At 39.5% G+C, this 18,304-nt stretch overlaps 1 protein-coding gene across 3 annotated transcripts in view; it reads left to right on the forward strand.

The window, feature by feature from the left end:
- Positions 1-18,304, forward strand: part of LOC115878775 (ubiquitin-like-conjugating enzyme ATG10) — a 90,832-nt gene that overhangs the window by 37,705 nt on the left and 34,823 nt on the right. For 2 of the 3 annotated variants that reach the window (XR_004049600.1, XM_030895372.1), the window contains exon 1: positions 14,481-14,772. The exons of the other annotated variant lie outside the window; for it this stretch is intronic. The gene's annotated coding sequence lies outside the window, so the exon portion shown is untranslated. Of the gene's footprint in view, positions 1-14,480; positions 14,773-18,304 lie in introns of those variants that run through there. 3 annotated transcript variants of the gene reach the window in all.

Genomic DNA, 18,304 nt, shown 5'->3' on the forward strand with positions numbered 1-18,304 from the left:
AAAACTTGAAATAAAAAATGCAGGTCCGTATTTAAAAAAAATAAGTTGGCCTAGGTATCTCACAAATTATCAGCTGATCTAAAAATATTATCCGATAGAGATTTAATTTTCTAAAAAGTAACGACAGGAAAAAATAAAATTGATTTTCAAAAAAAACATTTTTTTAAAAAAACTCAGCAATCCTTGAAATTTTTAAAACTTTTTTAATGGCATGGTGAACATCCCAAGGAGCAACTTTGCCTCATTTTAATTATCTTCGTATCTATTACGGTTTCCGAGATATACCAATGCTCGTACCTCGAATTTGTAGCACCCTGTATACTAGAGCAAAGCATTCATGATGTGATGGATTTGGGCAGTTGGGTGACTTCAAGTGTGAGATTGTCCGCTGAGGACATCAGCATTGATACGTTTTATAAATAGCCATATTATTGAAATTTTTGTATTTATATTACTAAAGATGATATTATTGCTTGTTATTCCTTGACTAGCCATTAAACAGAATAAGTTATAAGAAAATTAATGCTATTAAATTCGTTTCAGCCTAGTTTTTTTTTTATTAATAGATATTTTGGTTAAATAAATAATACTGAGTTAGAAACACTTTTCAAGGTAAAGAATCCCACACAGTGGTCAACCCTGCGATTGGGTGTTATGACCCTACGATCCTGGACAGTGGTGATGAAACGATGTGGGAGGGAGGGGTATACACGTGCCTTATTGGTATTTGGATTTGCTGCGTGGGCCCTAAATGGGAAAAGTTAATGTCATGGGACGAAGTTAAAAATAGACATTTCAAGGATAAAACGCTACGTGGAAAATATTTACTTTAAAAGGAAAATGTACACCGCTAGTTTTTTAAGGGGTTGTAAAAATATGATTACACCAAATATGAAAAAGATGTTAAAGTAAAAATCGTGGAACAAAAAAGTAGAATAACAACAGAACATACATCTTTTTTGGATGCAGGAATATACAGAAACAATATAACAGATTTTTGGTACCAGTCTAAAAAAACTACCTACATTGGATATAGTACCTTGGAACGACATCGGTAGCATACTCAGAAACCTATATCCCATTAAAAACGTAGAATGTAAAAAAATGCAAAAGTTTCGCAACACAATTCTTCCACTATAAAAACTTGTGAAATCTCATGTAAAACCAAGCCAGTTTATTTTATTTAGTCTCTCTTTAAGCACCTATTCAACAATTTTGTTATAAGTTCTTAGTATCAATATTAGTCATCTTTATTTCTGTAATAATTATAATGAGTTGGCAATTGCACAGCACCATAATTATAAAAGAATAATCTACCATCTCGATTACTAAGTAAATCTAAACAGTGCCCTTAAAAATAATTTTTTTTTTAATTATAATAGAATATACAGAAATAAAGATGTTTAATATTGATACTAACAATTTATAACAAAATTGTTGAATAGGTGCTTAAAGAGAGACTAAATAAAATAAACAGACTTGGTTTTACATGAGATTTCACAAATTTTTATAGTGGAAGAATTGTGTTGCGAGACTTGGCATTTTTTACATTCTATGTTCTTGATGGGATCTCATTTCTTTTTGTAGGTAGTTTGACTAGAAAAAAATCATAATCCTTGAATTATTGTTGGTATATTAATATACAAACAAAATCAGAAGAAACCGCTTGGATTAATTCTAGTTTTCTACCTTTTTCAGTTTTTCCTGACTAGAGAATCAGTTACCGGTAGCGGCTAGGCAGCTAACTTTTAATCCATAAGGATATTTTGAGATTTTTCATTTTTTCCTTCTTAAAGCTACCTAAAATTCGAAATTTGAAGTTTCTGACATATCTAGAAGTATCTTAGAATTTTGATGACTGTCAGTGAATCAATGTCGAAATTAAAGAAATTTGACAAGCGATAAGTCATAAACTATGAGGTATAATTACTAGATATTTTGGTAACCTAGCCAGCTATAGCATGTCCTCATGTGTAGTGAAAATTAATATTCTTGCTTTATCCACAATGAAGTTACAGGGTGGTCAAAAGTGCCACTAATACCTTCGAGAAAAGGATGGTACGGCTGCAAGAACAGTTAACTTAATAGGACTGATCATTCAGCCAAAAGTGTCTGCCAGGTGCATGCGAAAACTCCTCGCTTTGTGACGTCATTGTAGTACTTGTCGGGGTTATTAGTCCTTATCCGGCAACCAATAATACACACACGTGCATTATTGGTTGCCGGATGCAAAACGTTCATTATTTAGTTTATTTATCATCATCAAACATCTTATATGTATGCAGTATAGAAAATTAACTGTATAAATCGTATTAAATACTCGGATAATGCATTTTTCAGAACATCAGTTCCCAACATCACCTTTTGCAGGCATTCTTTTTAGAGTACTTCCATATTTTGCTTTAAAATAATTAATAGACAATATCGTAGGCACTTATTAAGCACTTTGTCACAGTCCACAACACAAAATGAACGTATTTATACACTCTATAGATCTAAAAACTTTAAAAACACCTTTTTCACATTTAAAATTGACAAAATAATTAACTCAAAATTTCTCAGCTCTTATTTTTATAAGTTTACCATAGGCAACTAATAATACACACTATCATGACAAGGACTACAATGACGTCACAACTGTCAGCTGAAGCGCGGGAAGAGGCGAACGTACGTCTTATGAGGATGAGCAATCCTAGTAGTTTACCGTTCTTGGTACGGTTGTGCTCGACTTGGTGTGCCCCCAGATAACAGAGCAAAAATATAATGCAGTTCTGAAGAATCTTTGTCACAGGAAATCGTCAATATAAGAAATTACTTAAAACAAAATGGGTGATTTATAAATTTCATACTATCAAACAACTATCAAGAAAACTGATAATCATATTTGTATGATGAAAATTTTTATATTACATATTACCTACGTCTCTCAACTTCTATATATCACGTATACTTAAATAATTCGGCCACGTTATGCGGAGGAATACTGACTGTATGAAAAGACTCATTTCACAGGACAAGGTTCCAGGAAAAAGGCCGCTCGCCCTCCCATGGATAGACCAGCTATTAAAGATCACCCACAAGCCACTGCACACGCTTGTACATGAAGCACAAGGGGAAGATGGGGAAACACCAGAACACCTTATCACTGAGTGCGCCGAGACGACGACCATTCGTGCCATGAACTTTGTACGGCTGATGTCGAGGATGGAGAGCTGGCCTCTGTGGAGCCGTCTCAGATACTGGCTTTTGTTAAAGCCCAGAGACTGTATGATGAGTTATAACTCGTTATAACTCAAGAAAGGGGAACACACAATAGATCTGTAAGGTCGTGGTGATTAACTCCCCTCCTAAACATTCTACATTCTAGTATTGCTTTCTTTAAAATTGTATGCAAAAGTCCGGAAAACAGGGCAGCAGATGCATAATATATGGTAAGTTTATGGTCGCGACTAAATATGTGTTTGACTAAAACTGTTTTTCTCTTTGTGTGTGCGTCCAGCCTTACTTTTTTTTGTTGCTTTCGTCAAACCAAACCGATTCATGGGTAATTCCAAAAAAATATTAACATAAGCCATCGACACCTATTTAAATATTAGAATGGAAAATATTTATCACATTTCTGAAAACTATTTCTGCTAATTTTACCGCATTAACCATGATTTTGCGTGTTATAATTTTTAAATTCGTTAATGACTTAACGTTGACTGTTGCCTCGCACCATTACGGGACAAATACCTTACTGGTTTTTCAAGTTCAATTAATGAAATATTACACCAAGGTCCCCAGCACATATAATTGCTAGTTTGTCTCTCCGCAAATGCTTTAAATAGAACCAAGCAAATATGTTACATGAATCATTCAATCGACGACCTTTCCTTATTTAGTAAAGGCACGGCAACACCCACAACTTTACTGAAAACACACGAATTCAAAACTAAAATAAGAATCAGCTGAGATGTAAAAGTGAAATCGTTTCATTATGTTTCGGTGGATCGAATTATGTGTTTATTCTTTATGTGAATATGTTAATTCAAAACAAGTTCTGTTAATAAAAGAAAATCTATTTTTAAATTATATCCTGTTAACAGCAGCTGTTATGTAATTTATGGCTTAATTCAAAGTCTATTTGAAAAAAAACTGAATATTTTATAGTATCCACATCCTAGTTAACTTAATATTTATACGAAGTATCATTAAATTATTTGAAACTTTGGACTGATTTTTATTTTACTGAATTCTGAGTTATCTTGCGTTGTATACAATAATAACTCACCCAGCTAACTTTTTTTGTCAATTTTGTTGTGCGGATGACTGATTGACTAAATGACATGGAATAATTGAGACCAAAGATTGAGACCAATCGTTTTGATAGTTGCTGTCATTTGTTCTCTATATTTTTGTGTATACTTCGATTTAAGTAAAGGGAAATTAAAACAACTTTGGGTGCACGTCATCAATGACACCGTGCGTCGTCTTATATGGAGTTTGCTGGTGGTCGTATTATGATGTGCAACCAAAGTTATTTTAATTGCCCTTATACTCTATCTCCGATATCAGTCATACCAAACTTCATGGCACGAATGGTTGTCATCTGTGCGCACTCTGTGATGAGGTGTTCTAGTGTTTCCCCATTTTCCCCACAGAATCTGCATTCGCCGTTGTTTCTTACTTAGGTTTATTTTACTGAGGTGTTCTGAGAAATTTGTTCGAGTATCTTAGACCGTTGGAGCATTCCCATTCCAGGTTACGGATGGGGTCTTCCAGGTTCTTGAGTTCTGCTTTATGGTGGCTTCCACTTGGGAAGTAGAACGGTTTTGGTCCAGTATGTGGAATGTCGCTCTTTTTCTAGCTAGATCGTTTGCTTTTTCATTGCCTTCTATCCCTTGGTGGGTTGCCACCTAGAGTAGGAAAACTTTATTATCTTTGCCTAATTTGTTCCGGTTCTCTAGGCATTCTTTGACCTGAAGAATGCTGGTGTAGGTGCCCATTTGTTCGGAATATTTACTTTCCGGCCCAAATCCCTGTCCCTGCTTTGGTTTTCGAAGCATCAGTATACCAAGTTATGGTATGGTCTTTTACCTCAGCTGAGCAAATTTTCCTCTTGTTCAATCCTTTTTATTGCTCAATACTACAGTGAGCTGTTTCTCAAAGTTGTACGTTCTTGGTATATCATCTACTGGGAGTTGGGTGAGTGGAATTTTCCTTTTGAAGGTCCAAGCTCCTCAGCTGACAATTCTCCCAGTACTATTTATTGTCTAGGATATGCAGACGACATTGTAATTATGGTCAAGAGTAAGTTTAAATGGCTTGGTTCTCCTTCTGGTTACATTTGCTCTCGTCCATTAATATATGTTTAATAGTTCTTGAATATCGTTTCGACCATCGTGTTGTTTCTCGTCCAGGACCGTACATCATATCGGTGATTTGGGTGCAAAAAAACGCGACAGAATCCGTTCCATTATCATTCCCACCCACACCACCGTCATCTCCGACACCTCTTATGGTCGTCGTCGACGAATGAGGCGTTTCCATTTCCTTCCACGTCTTCGTCCGCTAATTCTGTTCGACCTACCTTAACAGTTTCTAATTCTTCGGCCGGCACCCACCCGATGGCCGATGGTCCGATCGTACGATCGCCATCGTTTCCATAGAGAGGTCCTATGTGTATCGACATCCTTGTTATATTATCGATATTGTTACGTTGCACGTTCTCATTTCTATGACATTGTGATGCTTTCAGTGGGTCCTTTAAATAAACACTTTTAAACGTAGTAGCACAGATATAATCATCAGGGTCTGTTTTTTTCTGGTCAGTTTTATTTCAAAATACCTGTATTTTTTAAAGGACTAACATGCATTGTATTAAATTGTTTAGCTTAACTAAAGATTCACGTTTCCAAAACCAAAGCAGGGATAGGAGTATTTAGCCCGAAAACTAAATATTCCGAACCATTGGGCACCTACCTCAGCATCCTTCAGCTAGAAATCTACGCTTTTGAAAGATGCGTACAACTTATCATAGATAGGAACTATCGGATATTAGTTTCAGATAACAGACACTTTAGTTATGCCAAAACAAGCTATTAAGTCCCTTGGCATATGGCTCGACACAGAGGAATGTGGACAGATATAACATTCCTTCAGGATGGACTAACCTGGTATACAGACGGGTCAAAGACCGCTGAAGGAACAGGAGCTGGAGTATTTGGGGAAAGACCAAGGGTAAGTTTATCCTTTTCCTTGGGTAAACACTCAACCGTATTCCAGGCAGAAATCTTCGCCATTCTACAATGTGCAAGAGAAAACAATAGAAGAGCTTATTCAGGTAAGCTCATCAATATATGCTCAGACAGTCAGGCGGCACTTGGGGCGCTTGTGAACCCAAAGCTATCGTCGAGACTCGTCTGGGAATGCCTGGGTGAACTGGGAGCTCTGGCACGAAGGAACAGAATTATTCTGGGTGCCGGGCCACAGCGGCATCCAAGGCAACGATAAAGCCGATGAGCTAGCTAGGCAGGGATCATCGGCATCCTATCTTGGTCCAGAGCCAGTACTGGGAATACCCAAATGTATGGCCCGTAGTGCACTAAAACTATGGATCAAGGAAAAGCACATATCCACTGGAGAAACAGACAGGGGCACAGGCACAGCAAGGCTTTTATCCAAGGACCTAGCTCTAAAACCGCAAGAGAACTGCTAATGCTTAGCAGGAATAAAGTGCGGATTACAACAGGCCTCTTGACAGGACACATGGCTGTCAAGTGTTATCTGAACAAGCTCAACCTGTATCAAGGAAGTCTTTGCTCCAGACTCTGCGATAAAGATCCTGAAACAGCGGGGCACATAATATGTCATTGCGAGGCTCTGGATCGCAAGCGACACTCTTTATTTGGGAAAGCTAGGCTAGAACCGGAGGAACTATGCTCCCCCATCCTATCAAGGACCTTCATAAGCTAGTGCAGGGCACAGGGATAGGAGAATGGGTGCAGATATAGAAGGGGGACAAACACAATAGGCCTAACAGGTCGCAGTGTTTCCGGCAGAGGACGGCCCCTTGTTATGGAAAAAAAATGGCTTGACACAAAAAGAACCTTCGCTGAGCAGATAAATAAAACCATACAAAAGGTCGAGAACACCACGCGTTTATTAACTCGACTTTTACCTAATATCGGAGCATCAAAATCATCTAGAAGGTGAGTTCTCATGGGTGTGATGCATTTACAAATCCTTTATGCAGCTCCAGCGTTTCCCAAGGTGACGAAAAACAAATGACTTGTACAAAACTAGATAGGATTCAAAGAACTGCATGCATCCGAGTTGCACATCGAGTGCAACAGAGAGCATTGAGTGCGTATCGTTCAATATCGAGAGAGGCCTTAAACGTAATATCTAAAATTCCATAGAACTGCAAATAACAAAAAGTCTTGAAGTTTAGGAGGGTTGGGTTGGAACGAAAGAGCCTAATGAAACGCTGGCAGCGAAAATGGGACAACGGAAAATACGGACGCTGGACGCACAAGCTTCTCCCAGACATCGATACGTGGATGAACTCGAAAGGTGAAGTGGACTACTTTTTGACTCAAGCACTTTCTGGACACGGGTGTTTTAGACAGTATCTCTTTCAATGAAAAAGGTCAATACTGATCTTCGCAAATACTGCTGCGCACTGGATGACGTTGAACATACGTACGGTACGAGTGTTCCCGATGGTATCAACAAAGACATCGATTTCAAATACTTACAGGACTTATATTTAATAACTATAATATGATGGAAAGTTTAACTAAGAGCATAGAATCATGGGAAAGTGCATATAGGATGGCCAGAGACATTGAAGGGAAAACAAGGGGAGAAGGGTTTTTTTTAGTCGGTAAGAATCCGACACTACCAAATATCACAAACCACTGGCATTAAGGAGTCTAATGTAAGATTTTTTCCCACCTCCAAAAAAGGAACTATCGGAAACAACAAAGAGCCATTTTATCTGATAGTCAAGTAGTCTTAAGAGTGACCAACTCAGTAAAAATAAATTCCAAGTTGGTTAAAGAAAATAAACTGAAAAAAAAGTGCCAGCCAGGGTTCGGAAAACTACATGTTACTTTTAAAAACTACATAAACTACATTACATGTAGTTAATGTAGTTTATGTAGAGGGTGTAGTTTATGTAACCTATGTATATAACTTTCAAATGTCAAAGGTTTGTGGCGAGGTTATAATAAGTTGAAGCTTTAAAAACACATAATGTATTTAAGAAAACAGGAGAAATATGGCTTTAAATATATACATATATTTACATCATATTATCTCTATTACACCTCATACAAAAGAAAATTATTCATAATATCAATACATAGTTTATTAACGTAGTTTTCATGTAGTTAATGAACGGGAAAAGACGTAGTTTTTGAAGAAAAACTACACGTAGTTAATCAGGTAAATTACGTCTTAATTAACTACTTCCGAACCCTGGTGCCAGCCCACCAAAATATAGAAGAAAATGAAAAAGCAAACGATCTAGCTAGAAAAGGAATGAACACTGCACTAACTGGATCAGAGCCATTCTGGTTTCCAAGTGGAAACCAACATAAAGTAGAAGTCAAGAACTTGGAAGACTCCATCTGTAACCTGAAATGATATATCGGAGATGGAGAACTAACCTCTGTAAAGCCGTCTTAGATATTGGCTTTTGTCAAAGCCGTTAGACCGTGAGAGCTGCCGCCATACCCTACAATCTGCAATGTACAATCTACTCTCGTTGACATACTATCGATACAATTTCTAGAATTCTACATGTCTACTGTTCCTGTGCCACGAGAAAGGTCTATAAATACGTGGAGACGGTTGCCGGTCGAAGCAGCAACATTCCAGCCGATGCAAAACAATAACAAAAAAGAGAAGAGACTCGGTTGCCGGCGAAGATCGCCAACGCGAATTACGATCGCGGCCGTGGGGCGATGTTGCCGATGGCCATGCATTCCGAACGCGAGATCATCGATGTCAAGACAAGAATTTACCTAGGCATCGATACTGGGAGAAGGCATCGATACTACTTCCTACTGTTGAGATCGGCGTTGTATAAGTAAGCCGATTCAAAAAATCAAGCTATATAACATAGGTAGTTATGTCTAACAGTGATATGTTGCCAAGGGCTGCTATGTCTAGCATTGGGAGACCGTGGAACTGGCTTAGTAAACCATAGAGCGTTTTTGGGTCAGTTCAATGGTTTCTTCACTTCACAAGCAGAACCGGAATTCGACGTGTGGCAATCTCAGCACACAGTGACATATATATATCAGTTTTTTATAGCGTTCTCCGTCGCCGTTAGGACTTCATGCGCCTCCTTTGTCTGTGATCCCAATCTCCTAGTTACAACTTCCTTTGCTCTATCAATTCCTTGGGTCTATCAATTCCCTGATTCACGGAAAATGACAAATGAGAAAATTATTACATAATTTTTAAATAGTATTTTAGACACACCACATAACAACCATAATAATATTTACATATTACATCCCATAGCTCATATTAACTTTGAACTTTCCATTCCTTCTTTTGTTATTACTTTCTTCGTATAGAATAAATGTGATAATATACATAATTATTTCTTTAAATTAATAGAATTCTAAATATTGCCATTGCGGTTATTCAAAGTTATCTGCACATTTCCTGTCCGTGTCTATCTGATTCATTTTCAGGACTGTTTGGTGACGCGGCCTTCGGAAAAACCAGTGTCTCAACATCCTGAGTTTTGCTACAGGTAGGTGGTATACACTGAATAGTAAAGGTCACAAATATAACGTCTGCATTCATTAATACGATGATTTTTATAGATGCAGAACATAAAATTAAATTTTATTACTCACATGCATATATTCATAACCTATCTTAACACCTTTAATCTATTATGCAATATAAAATAATTGATCTATTAGATGAAATTATTCTTGCTAAAAGTTAATGCAGTTATCAGTTGTGCATTATATTCGTGATTGTGTCTATTGTCCCTGATCCATAGATTACCCAGTTACCCAAGCTTTCTGCCAATGAAATACATTTCTCGAATCGAATTCTGGTAGAAATGGAGAGAAAACACACACGATGTTTCGTTATTCAATTCAATGTTTGCAATAGCCAACATCTGTTGTTTCTACCAGACTATTTTTTAGTTTAGCTGGATGGTGCAAGCAAGCTTGTTAGGTGTCTCATAAATTGACTTGGACACTAGGACATGTAAGTAACGAGGATAATGAATTGGCTGATTCTCTTTTCGTAAGAGTGCTAATCTATTCTTCTTCACGTACACGACTCTTAACTCAGGAGCTTGGAGCACCCTGAAAAAGAAGATTCTGATCCTTTAACAACCAGTAGATGACATACCAAGAAGTACAACTTTGAGAAACACCTCTCTGTAGTATTGACCAACCAAAAAGAATTGGAAGAGAGACGCTTGCTCAGCAGTTAAAAGACCATACCATAACGTGGTATACTGATGTTTCCAAAACTAAAGAATGAACAGGGATAGGAGTATTTTGCCCGAAAACTAAATACTCAACATCAATGGGCACCTACCCCAGCACTGGGGTAGTTGCCTAGAGAAACTGAACAAATTAGGCAAAGAAAATAAAGTCCTTTACTCTGAGTACCACCCACCAAGGGATAGTAAGTAATGGAAAAGCTAACGATCTTGCTAGAACAGGAGCAAACACTCCAATAACTGGACCAGAACCGTTCTGGTCTCCAAGTGGAACTTAAAGCAGATCTCAAGAACCTTGAAGACTCCATCCGTAACCTTGAATTGGAATCCTCCAACGGTCTAACACGCTAACACTCGAAGAAATTTCTCAGGAGAAAAATCAAAGATTTTCCTTGATTTAAGTAACAACAATCTTCGGATTGTCACGGGTTTTAACAGGACACTGATGTCTCCTCAATGAACACCTCAGTAGATTGAGGCTAAGAAATAACGGAGAATGCAGATTCTGCGAGGAAAATGGGGAAACACCAGAACACCTCATCACTGAGTGCGCCGAGACGACAACCGCATTCGTGTCATAAACTTTGGTACGACTGATATCAGAGATGAAGAACTAACCTTTGTAAAACTGTCTCAGATACTGGCTTTTGTTAAAGTCCTGAGACTATGATGAGTTATAGTCGATTAATGAATAAGGTGACTTTCCCCTCCCCATACAATTGATTCCTTTGGCATCCCACACGCATCTTCCTTTGGCATCTTTGAAAGATACTTGAAGGAAAATATCAGTAAGGTGATTTGTCATTTCATTCTTTGAGATGGAGGATCGATGATCCATCTATTTAGATTAGTAAATATTTTTATTTTGATTACTGTACCCGGCAATTATTAGGCGTTTATTTGGTCATAAATTATCTCTACAATAATCTTCTACTCCTTTACGATAAGAATACTACAACAGAAAAGAGTGTAGGAATGAATACAAGATACTGGAACTATCTCATCTCTCTCTCGGTTTTAAAAATAGATACACAGGTTCGGAACCATGGTTCTAAATGTAAACCGAACCCGCGAATAGATTTCGAGCGGCACCTGGCAACTGCGGAACCGCCGAACCGTCTTGCGGCCGGTACTCGCGGATCCTGCGCGACCTTGCCCCGACCTTGGGCTCGGCCGGCCCGACGACGGCCACCAACCAGAAGAGGCGCGCGTGCATCGCTCGCTTAGCAACTGCAAAAAGGCCCAAATCGGTCGCGTTGGAAACGGGGGCGGTCTGACGTCATCGCGGGCGGCGGCGGAGGGCTTTCAGCTTTCTATTTGGCGGCGGTTGCTGCCGACTTTCCGTTGCCTACCCGTCGGGAACCGCGGATGCTCGCGACCGTCACCGCGCAGATGGTAGAAAGTCTTTCACGTTTCTCTTTGCGAAGATAACGTTAATTTATCTGTAAGTTCTTCGATGGTACTTGTCTTGTAATTCGAGTTAAATAGTTTTGCATGGCGCTGAGTAGATTTGGACTGGTCGGTGAAGGAAGGGCAGGTTATACCAGAGGACTACAGACTTAGGTTCCTTTAAAGCCCGAGTCGTTCCTCGAGAGGAATAGCTTCTTGAACTAGGTCTTTAGTTCACAATAGTTCCCGACTAACATTGACATCCCCGTTGCTTGCTAATAGGTTTCGTTGTCAGTCAGAACTATTCACAGTATGATCTGTATAATTTTTATAATGTACGAAATATAACGATACGTAGCTATATACCTAGGTAAGTCTTATTGCAGATAAAAAAAATAAAAAATAAACTCAAATCAGAGTATAAAAAAATTTATCACAAATTAATTGGAGCAAATAATACGAAACTTTTACGAAAAATTTAATTTTTCCTGACTTCAATCTTTTTGTTTTTGTCTAAAAATTCAGAATATCTACTTCATTTTATACGATATTTTTTAATTTTAGGCACCTAAAGTGAAACCTTCCCATAAAATATTCAGAGAACACACTAAAAATCAAAAACAGTACTCATGACAATTATCTGTGGTAATTACACCGGCTGTGGTAATAGACAATTCAGAATCCATCGTCGTCGCCTTGTATTATATCTGGGATCTGCCGACTGAATAGATTCCCGTGAACTAGTCTTTTAATTAGTTCCTCTCAGTCCTTTCGGTCTGGGACAGGTCACAGGCTACGATCGCGCTGGCCAATCCGTACGTAAAGTAGTATTTTATTTAGTTTCTCTAGGTCTGCATCCGATAACGTACGACTGACACTCCCCACTCCAGTCTAGCATCGGGCTACGATCGCGCTGGCCGATCCGTAGCCGTCACATATTATTATATATCGGTCACAATCTCGATCCCGGAATAGCTCCTAAGGAACTAGTTCTTTGAGAAACTGGAAACTAGTTCCTCTCATTCCGGGATCGGAATAGTTCATTGGTACTAGTTAGTTATAGAGGTTCTCTCTATATCCCCACTCCAGTCTAGCATCGGGCTACGATCGCGCTGGCCGATCCGTAGCCGTCACATATTATTATATATCGGTCACAGTCTCGATCCCGGAATAGCTCCTAAGGAACTAGTACTTTGAGAAACTGGAAACTAGTTCCTCTCATTCCGGGATCGGAATAGTTCATTGGAACTAGTTAGTTATAGAGGTTCTCTCTATATCTCCTTATCCATCCACTTCCAAACCTCTGTACAAAACTTCATTGTCAATATCCTCTCTCTAGCTCTTGCGTGGTCTTCCCCTTTCTCTTCTACCTGGGGGGTTTCAATTTAATACTTTCTCTGGGATTCGATATTCTTCCATTCTTTGTACATGTCCATACCATATTAATTGTTGGGTTCTGATGTCGTCTACGATGTCATGTTTTATTTCCATTTAGCGTCTGATGGTTTAATTTGGTATTTTATCTTTTTTGGATTTTCCAGCGGCTCTTCTCCAAAAGTGCATCTCCGTAGCTTTTAGCGTTCTTTCAGCTTTCTCTTTCAAGGGAAAAACTTCAGAGCTGTGTGTAAGTATGCTTATTACTATGGAGTTGTTAACTATTTTGTTGTTTTCTATTTTTCGTATCGTTATATTCGTATCCCATAGTATTCCATTTAGAAATGAAACTGCTTTTCTGCCTTGCATGTTCCTCATTGCCTCATCTAGTGTTCCATCTTTAGTTATTTTGATACCGAGATGTTTATAGCTGATCATTTAGTAATTGTTTTAGTTTAGTTACATCCGGCTAGAAGGACCAAAATGTCCGGCGAGCGCTGTTGCTCATTGCAGACATGAATATACAACTTGAGGTAGTAGTAGCAAGTGGATTGCAACACCAGGAGCCACAAAATGTTGCGAGCTGATTTGCGGGGATACAATTAAAGGTGGGCATGCTCGTCATAGATTGTCATCTCAAGAATCGGCGGATTGGTTGGTGAAAACGGCACCTAAGCTTAAGAATTGGCAGAGGCCGGGACTGATTGCAGTGAAGGGAGAAAACATCCCTAGAGGCGACCATCATCGCTTTTCAGCGGAGGAGCAAAGGGAAAGACACAACCTACCTGCTGAGCCTTATCAAGGCTCAGAACTTCAACGTAAGGACATTGAGTTGCCAAATCATCAACTCGAGGGAGGAGGGCCATGGTCAGGTTTTCACAATAGGAATTGACCTCTTCATTCTAAGGAAAGAGAAGTTAAAGAGGTGGAAGAAGAAGTTAAAGAGACGGAGACAGATCCTCCAGCGTCCACCTCACGGGTGCCTCAGTCGGAGATCAGCTCTTTGACTGTGAAGGTGGTTTTTCTTGAGATCTCACAACTTTTTGTAGTGGAAAAATTGGGTTGTGAAACTTTGCATTTTTTATATTTCATGTTTTCGATGGAATATTTATTTATGCAAAAAATCTTTAAATCTCCTGAATTTCTCCGTCATCTGGCAACCGCGCCTCGGCCACCCGTTATCATTGACTAGAGTCCGTCGCGGGAACGCCTCGCCGCCGTCGCGACGGGCCAGACGTCTGCGGCCCGCTTTACACCAGCGAAAAGGCCGGCAGCCGAGTCGGGGGGAGCTTTGCGCGCCGCCGTAGCCCAGTTTGCACCGGTGTGACAGAGGCGACGCACGGTCGAACGCTAGACAGAGAGAGAAAGAGCGAATACGGGTGTGCGGAGGTGAGAGGGGGGAGGATTGGCGCGGCGTTGAAATCGGCGATCGCGACGCCCATAGATCGCGCCACCGACCGCCGAATATCGCGTTGGGATCGCTCGGGGGGAATTTCGTTGAATGGGAAGGATATGGTGAGGACGGAGACGTCAAGGTGAGAATAGGCAATTCAATGTACCTAGATTTGTACTTCGTTTTAATTAGATAATGTTATTGAAATCACTGTCCACTGGACCAGGATCTTTCACTTTGTAGATTTCGTTTTTTAGGGAAGGTGGGTTTCACTTACGTTATTTATCTTTTCCTAAAAAATAGGGACACGTAGATCCTTCAGTATCACTCTGCTTTGATCGTGTAGCCTCCATACTCGTCATAATTTCTATTGTCGTGTATCTCGGCCTCGTCCTCGAGTTCCTCAATCCATTTTAACAAATAATGTCCTGGATCTTTGTTGGGAAAGATTTTCCATGCATGGTACATTTTTATTATACATGGTGGTTCGAACTGTATTCCGGAAATTTCGGCAGCATATTCTGCAGATAAAAATAAGTAAAAAAGTTCGTATAAATGTATGTCCTAAAATGCTTAGTTTTGGAGATACAGGGTGTAGAAATTTCATTTTTATTTAGATTTAGATTTTTATTTAGATTAATTTCTGAAGTAACGTTAATATTTGGATGAAAATTAGTGTCTGGGAGTTTTTTGACATGATAAATTTGATTCTGATGTCAATATGACTCCTACCTTTGCTCCCACTTATAGGGGCGCCACTTACATGTGTTTTAACTGTTTTGAAGAGTGATAACTTTTCGTTCGTACCTGTATAAAATTATTGAGTGAAAAAATATACATTTCCGTGATTTTTCACGTAAAAAATGTCTCTTGGTAAAAATCACTACGATTAACCGTTTTCACGATATTTTGAATGGAAATAGTCAATACAAGTCATTATTGACAAATAATAAACGTGTTGTGTAGATAATTATTTGACTGAAATGACAAATTCAGAAACATTTTATTTTTTTAAATTATTCATAAATTTTTCTTCGAAAAAATGATGATAAAACAATTTCTGTTGAACTTTTGGCACAAAAACATTTCAAATTTATCATTTCATGCTAATAACTATTATGTCAACATGTTTAATTTATGTCAGTGACAACAGTTATTGATAATTTCGATTCAAAATATCTCGAGAACCATTACTCCTAGCAAATTTTACCAAGAGACCTTTTTTACGTAAAAAATGTAGTAAATGTATATTTTTTTACTCAGTAGTTTTATACAGATACGGACGAAAAGTTATTACTCTTCACACCAGTTAAAAATATGTAGGTGGCGCCCTCTACAAGTAGGAGTCATATTGACATCAAAATCAAATTTCTCATGTCAAAAAACTCCCAGACACCAATTTTCATCTATATATTGACGGGACTTTGATGTTTAGTAGTTATGAAGCAATTCAGTTGTTGGACTCAGATAACTTCTTCTGAGTTCTCTGAAATGAAAAAACGAGTGTTTAAAAAAACTAAATCGGGTATTTAGATCCGCATGCATCAGTTCCGTTGTCCGACGGCAGCGGCGGGAGTTAAAAAAAGAGCAGCGATAGACTGAGTAAAAAGGTCTATTGGCTAATCGTAATTAAGCGGTAACCTCGGCTGGGCCAGGCGGCAGCGACGAAGCGCGTCGGCCAGACCGTCGCGTATCCTTTTTCGCGGATTTTTTGCCAGCACTCGCCAGCGATCCGTCGTCGTCCAAGGTCGGTGGCGCCAATCCGATTCGGGTTGGTTACTAACCGAGCGGCCGATCTTTCCGTCTCTCTGTGTGTTTTAATTCGCTATAAATACCTGCCTATTATAAATAAATGGGAATATATGAAATCTAAACCACAGCCTAAACGATGCATGTGTCCTGTCAAGAGGTCTGTTGTAATCCGCACTTTATTCCTGCTAGCATTAGCAGTTCTTTTGCGGTTTTAGAGCTAGGTCCTTGGATAAAGGCCTTGCTGTGCCTCTGCCTCTGTCTGTTTCTCCAGTGGGCATTCTGCTTTTCCCTGATCCAGAGTTTTAGTGCACTACGGGCCATACATTTGGGTATTCTCAGTACTGGGTCTGGACCAAGATATAGGATACCGATGATCCTTGCCTATGTCTCGTGTTTAGTTAGTGTTTCTTTAGTAGTTTTTTAATACCTTCCAGTATAGATGGGATACGCCTTTAGGGCCGGAGTGTGAGGATCTCCCTCTCTACTCTATCCAGAGGGCCTACCCACTAAAAACCCATCTTTGTCAAACCTCAGTCTCCGTCTCGGAACCGCCCGGGGCATTACTTCAAGACAGAGGGTTATCTTATGTGTGCATCCTATGTATTAATCGTTGCGCCAACTCTTCCTGAAATTTGGTTTTCATAATAACCCTCAGCATTTCCGCAACCGCTATGGTCTTCTCTTGGTTTTCACCCATAAGTGCCCCGACGTTATCCAACGTGACCTTGGTGCCGCACCTTGCCTCTGCCACGTCCATAAACTTCCTCCATCTTCCACACTCGAATAGATGTGCGCAGGAGTATCCTGCTCCTGGCAGCACACACAGCGGTCGCTATCTCTTTTGCCCATCATTTTCAGGTATGTGCCAAAACACCCATGACCTGTGATAGCTCGAGTAAGAAAGTGATCTACCTCCACCCATCCATTCTTGTCCCACTCCGCCACATTTTCAATAAATTGCTTTGCCCAGCCATCATATCTCTGCCAATCCTCCTGCCATTTCATCAAGATGTTTTTTCTTACTTTCAACCTATGTTCCTTGCCCAGCCTGTAGGTGTCGCATCTTTCCTCTACCTGGTGTACTCCTAAAATTATTCCTTACACTACAAGATAATTTAACAATACGACACATATAAACTGAGTCTATCAATTATCGGCCAATCTGAGATCGGACACATTATGAGAAATGCTATTTTTAGTCGGCGGTCGTTAAAGAGAATCGACGTTTTCGAATGTGATCCAGACTGGGATAACAATCGCATAGAATTGGGACGACGCGAGTTGCCAGACGCGACCTGCGTGCCGTGCAGCTGGCAAACGGCCGCCGACATTCCCATAAATAAAAATCGGCTGGAATCCGCGGCGCAACAATATTTTTGGATCGGACGACACGAACAGACAGTGGTCAATTCTTCAGACTAATAAAAAGATAACATTTCATCTATTTCTTTTGGCCAAGGTCGCTTTTATTTTTTTTTTCCAATAATAAGGGGCCGTCAACATTGCGACTTGTAATACCTATTGGGTTTGTCCTCTTTCTATATCTGCACCCATTCTCCTAACCCTGTACCCTGCACTAACCTGTGTAGGTTCTTGATAGGATGAGAGCATAATTCCTCCGGTTCTAGCCTTGCTTTCCCAGATAGAAAGTTTCGCTAGAGATCCAGTGCCTTGCAGTGACATATTATACCGCTGTTTCAGGATCTTTATCCTTTATCGCAGAGTCTGCAGCAAAAAGACTTCTTTGATACAAGTTGAGCTTGTTCAGGTTCCCACTTCTATTAAGCATTAGCAGTTCCTTTGTGCTTTTAGAACTAACCCTTGGATGAAGACCTTGCTATACCTGTGTCCCTGTCTGTCTCTTCAGTGGACATTTTGCTTTTCCCTGAACCAGTATTTTATTGCACTACACCACAATTACG

The sequence above is a fragment of the Sitophilus oryzae genome, unplaced genomic scaffold (genome assembly GCF_002938485.1).
Source record: "Sitophilus oryzae breed Bouriz unplaced genomic scaffold, Soryzae_2.0 scaffold_1525_pilon_pilon, whole genome shotgun sequence".
Lineage (NCBI taxonomy): Eukaryota > Metazoa > Arthropoda > Insecta > Coleoptera > Curculionidae > Sitophilus > Sitophilus oryzae.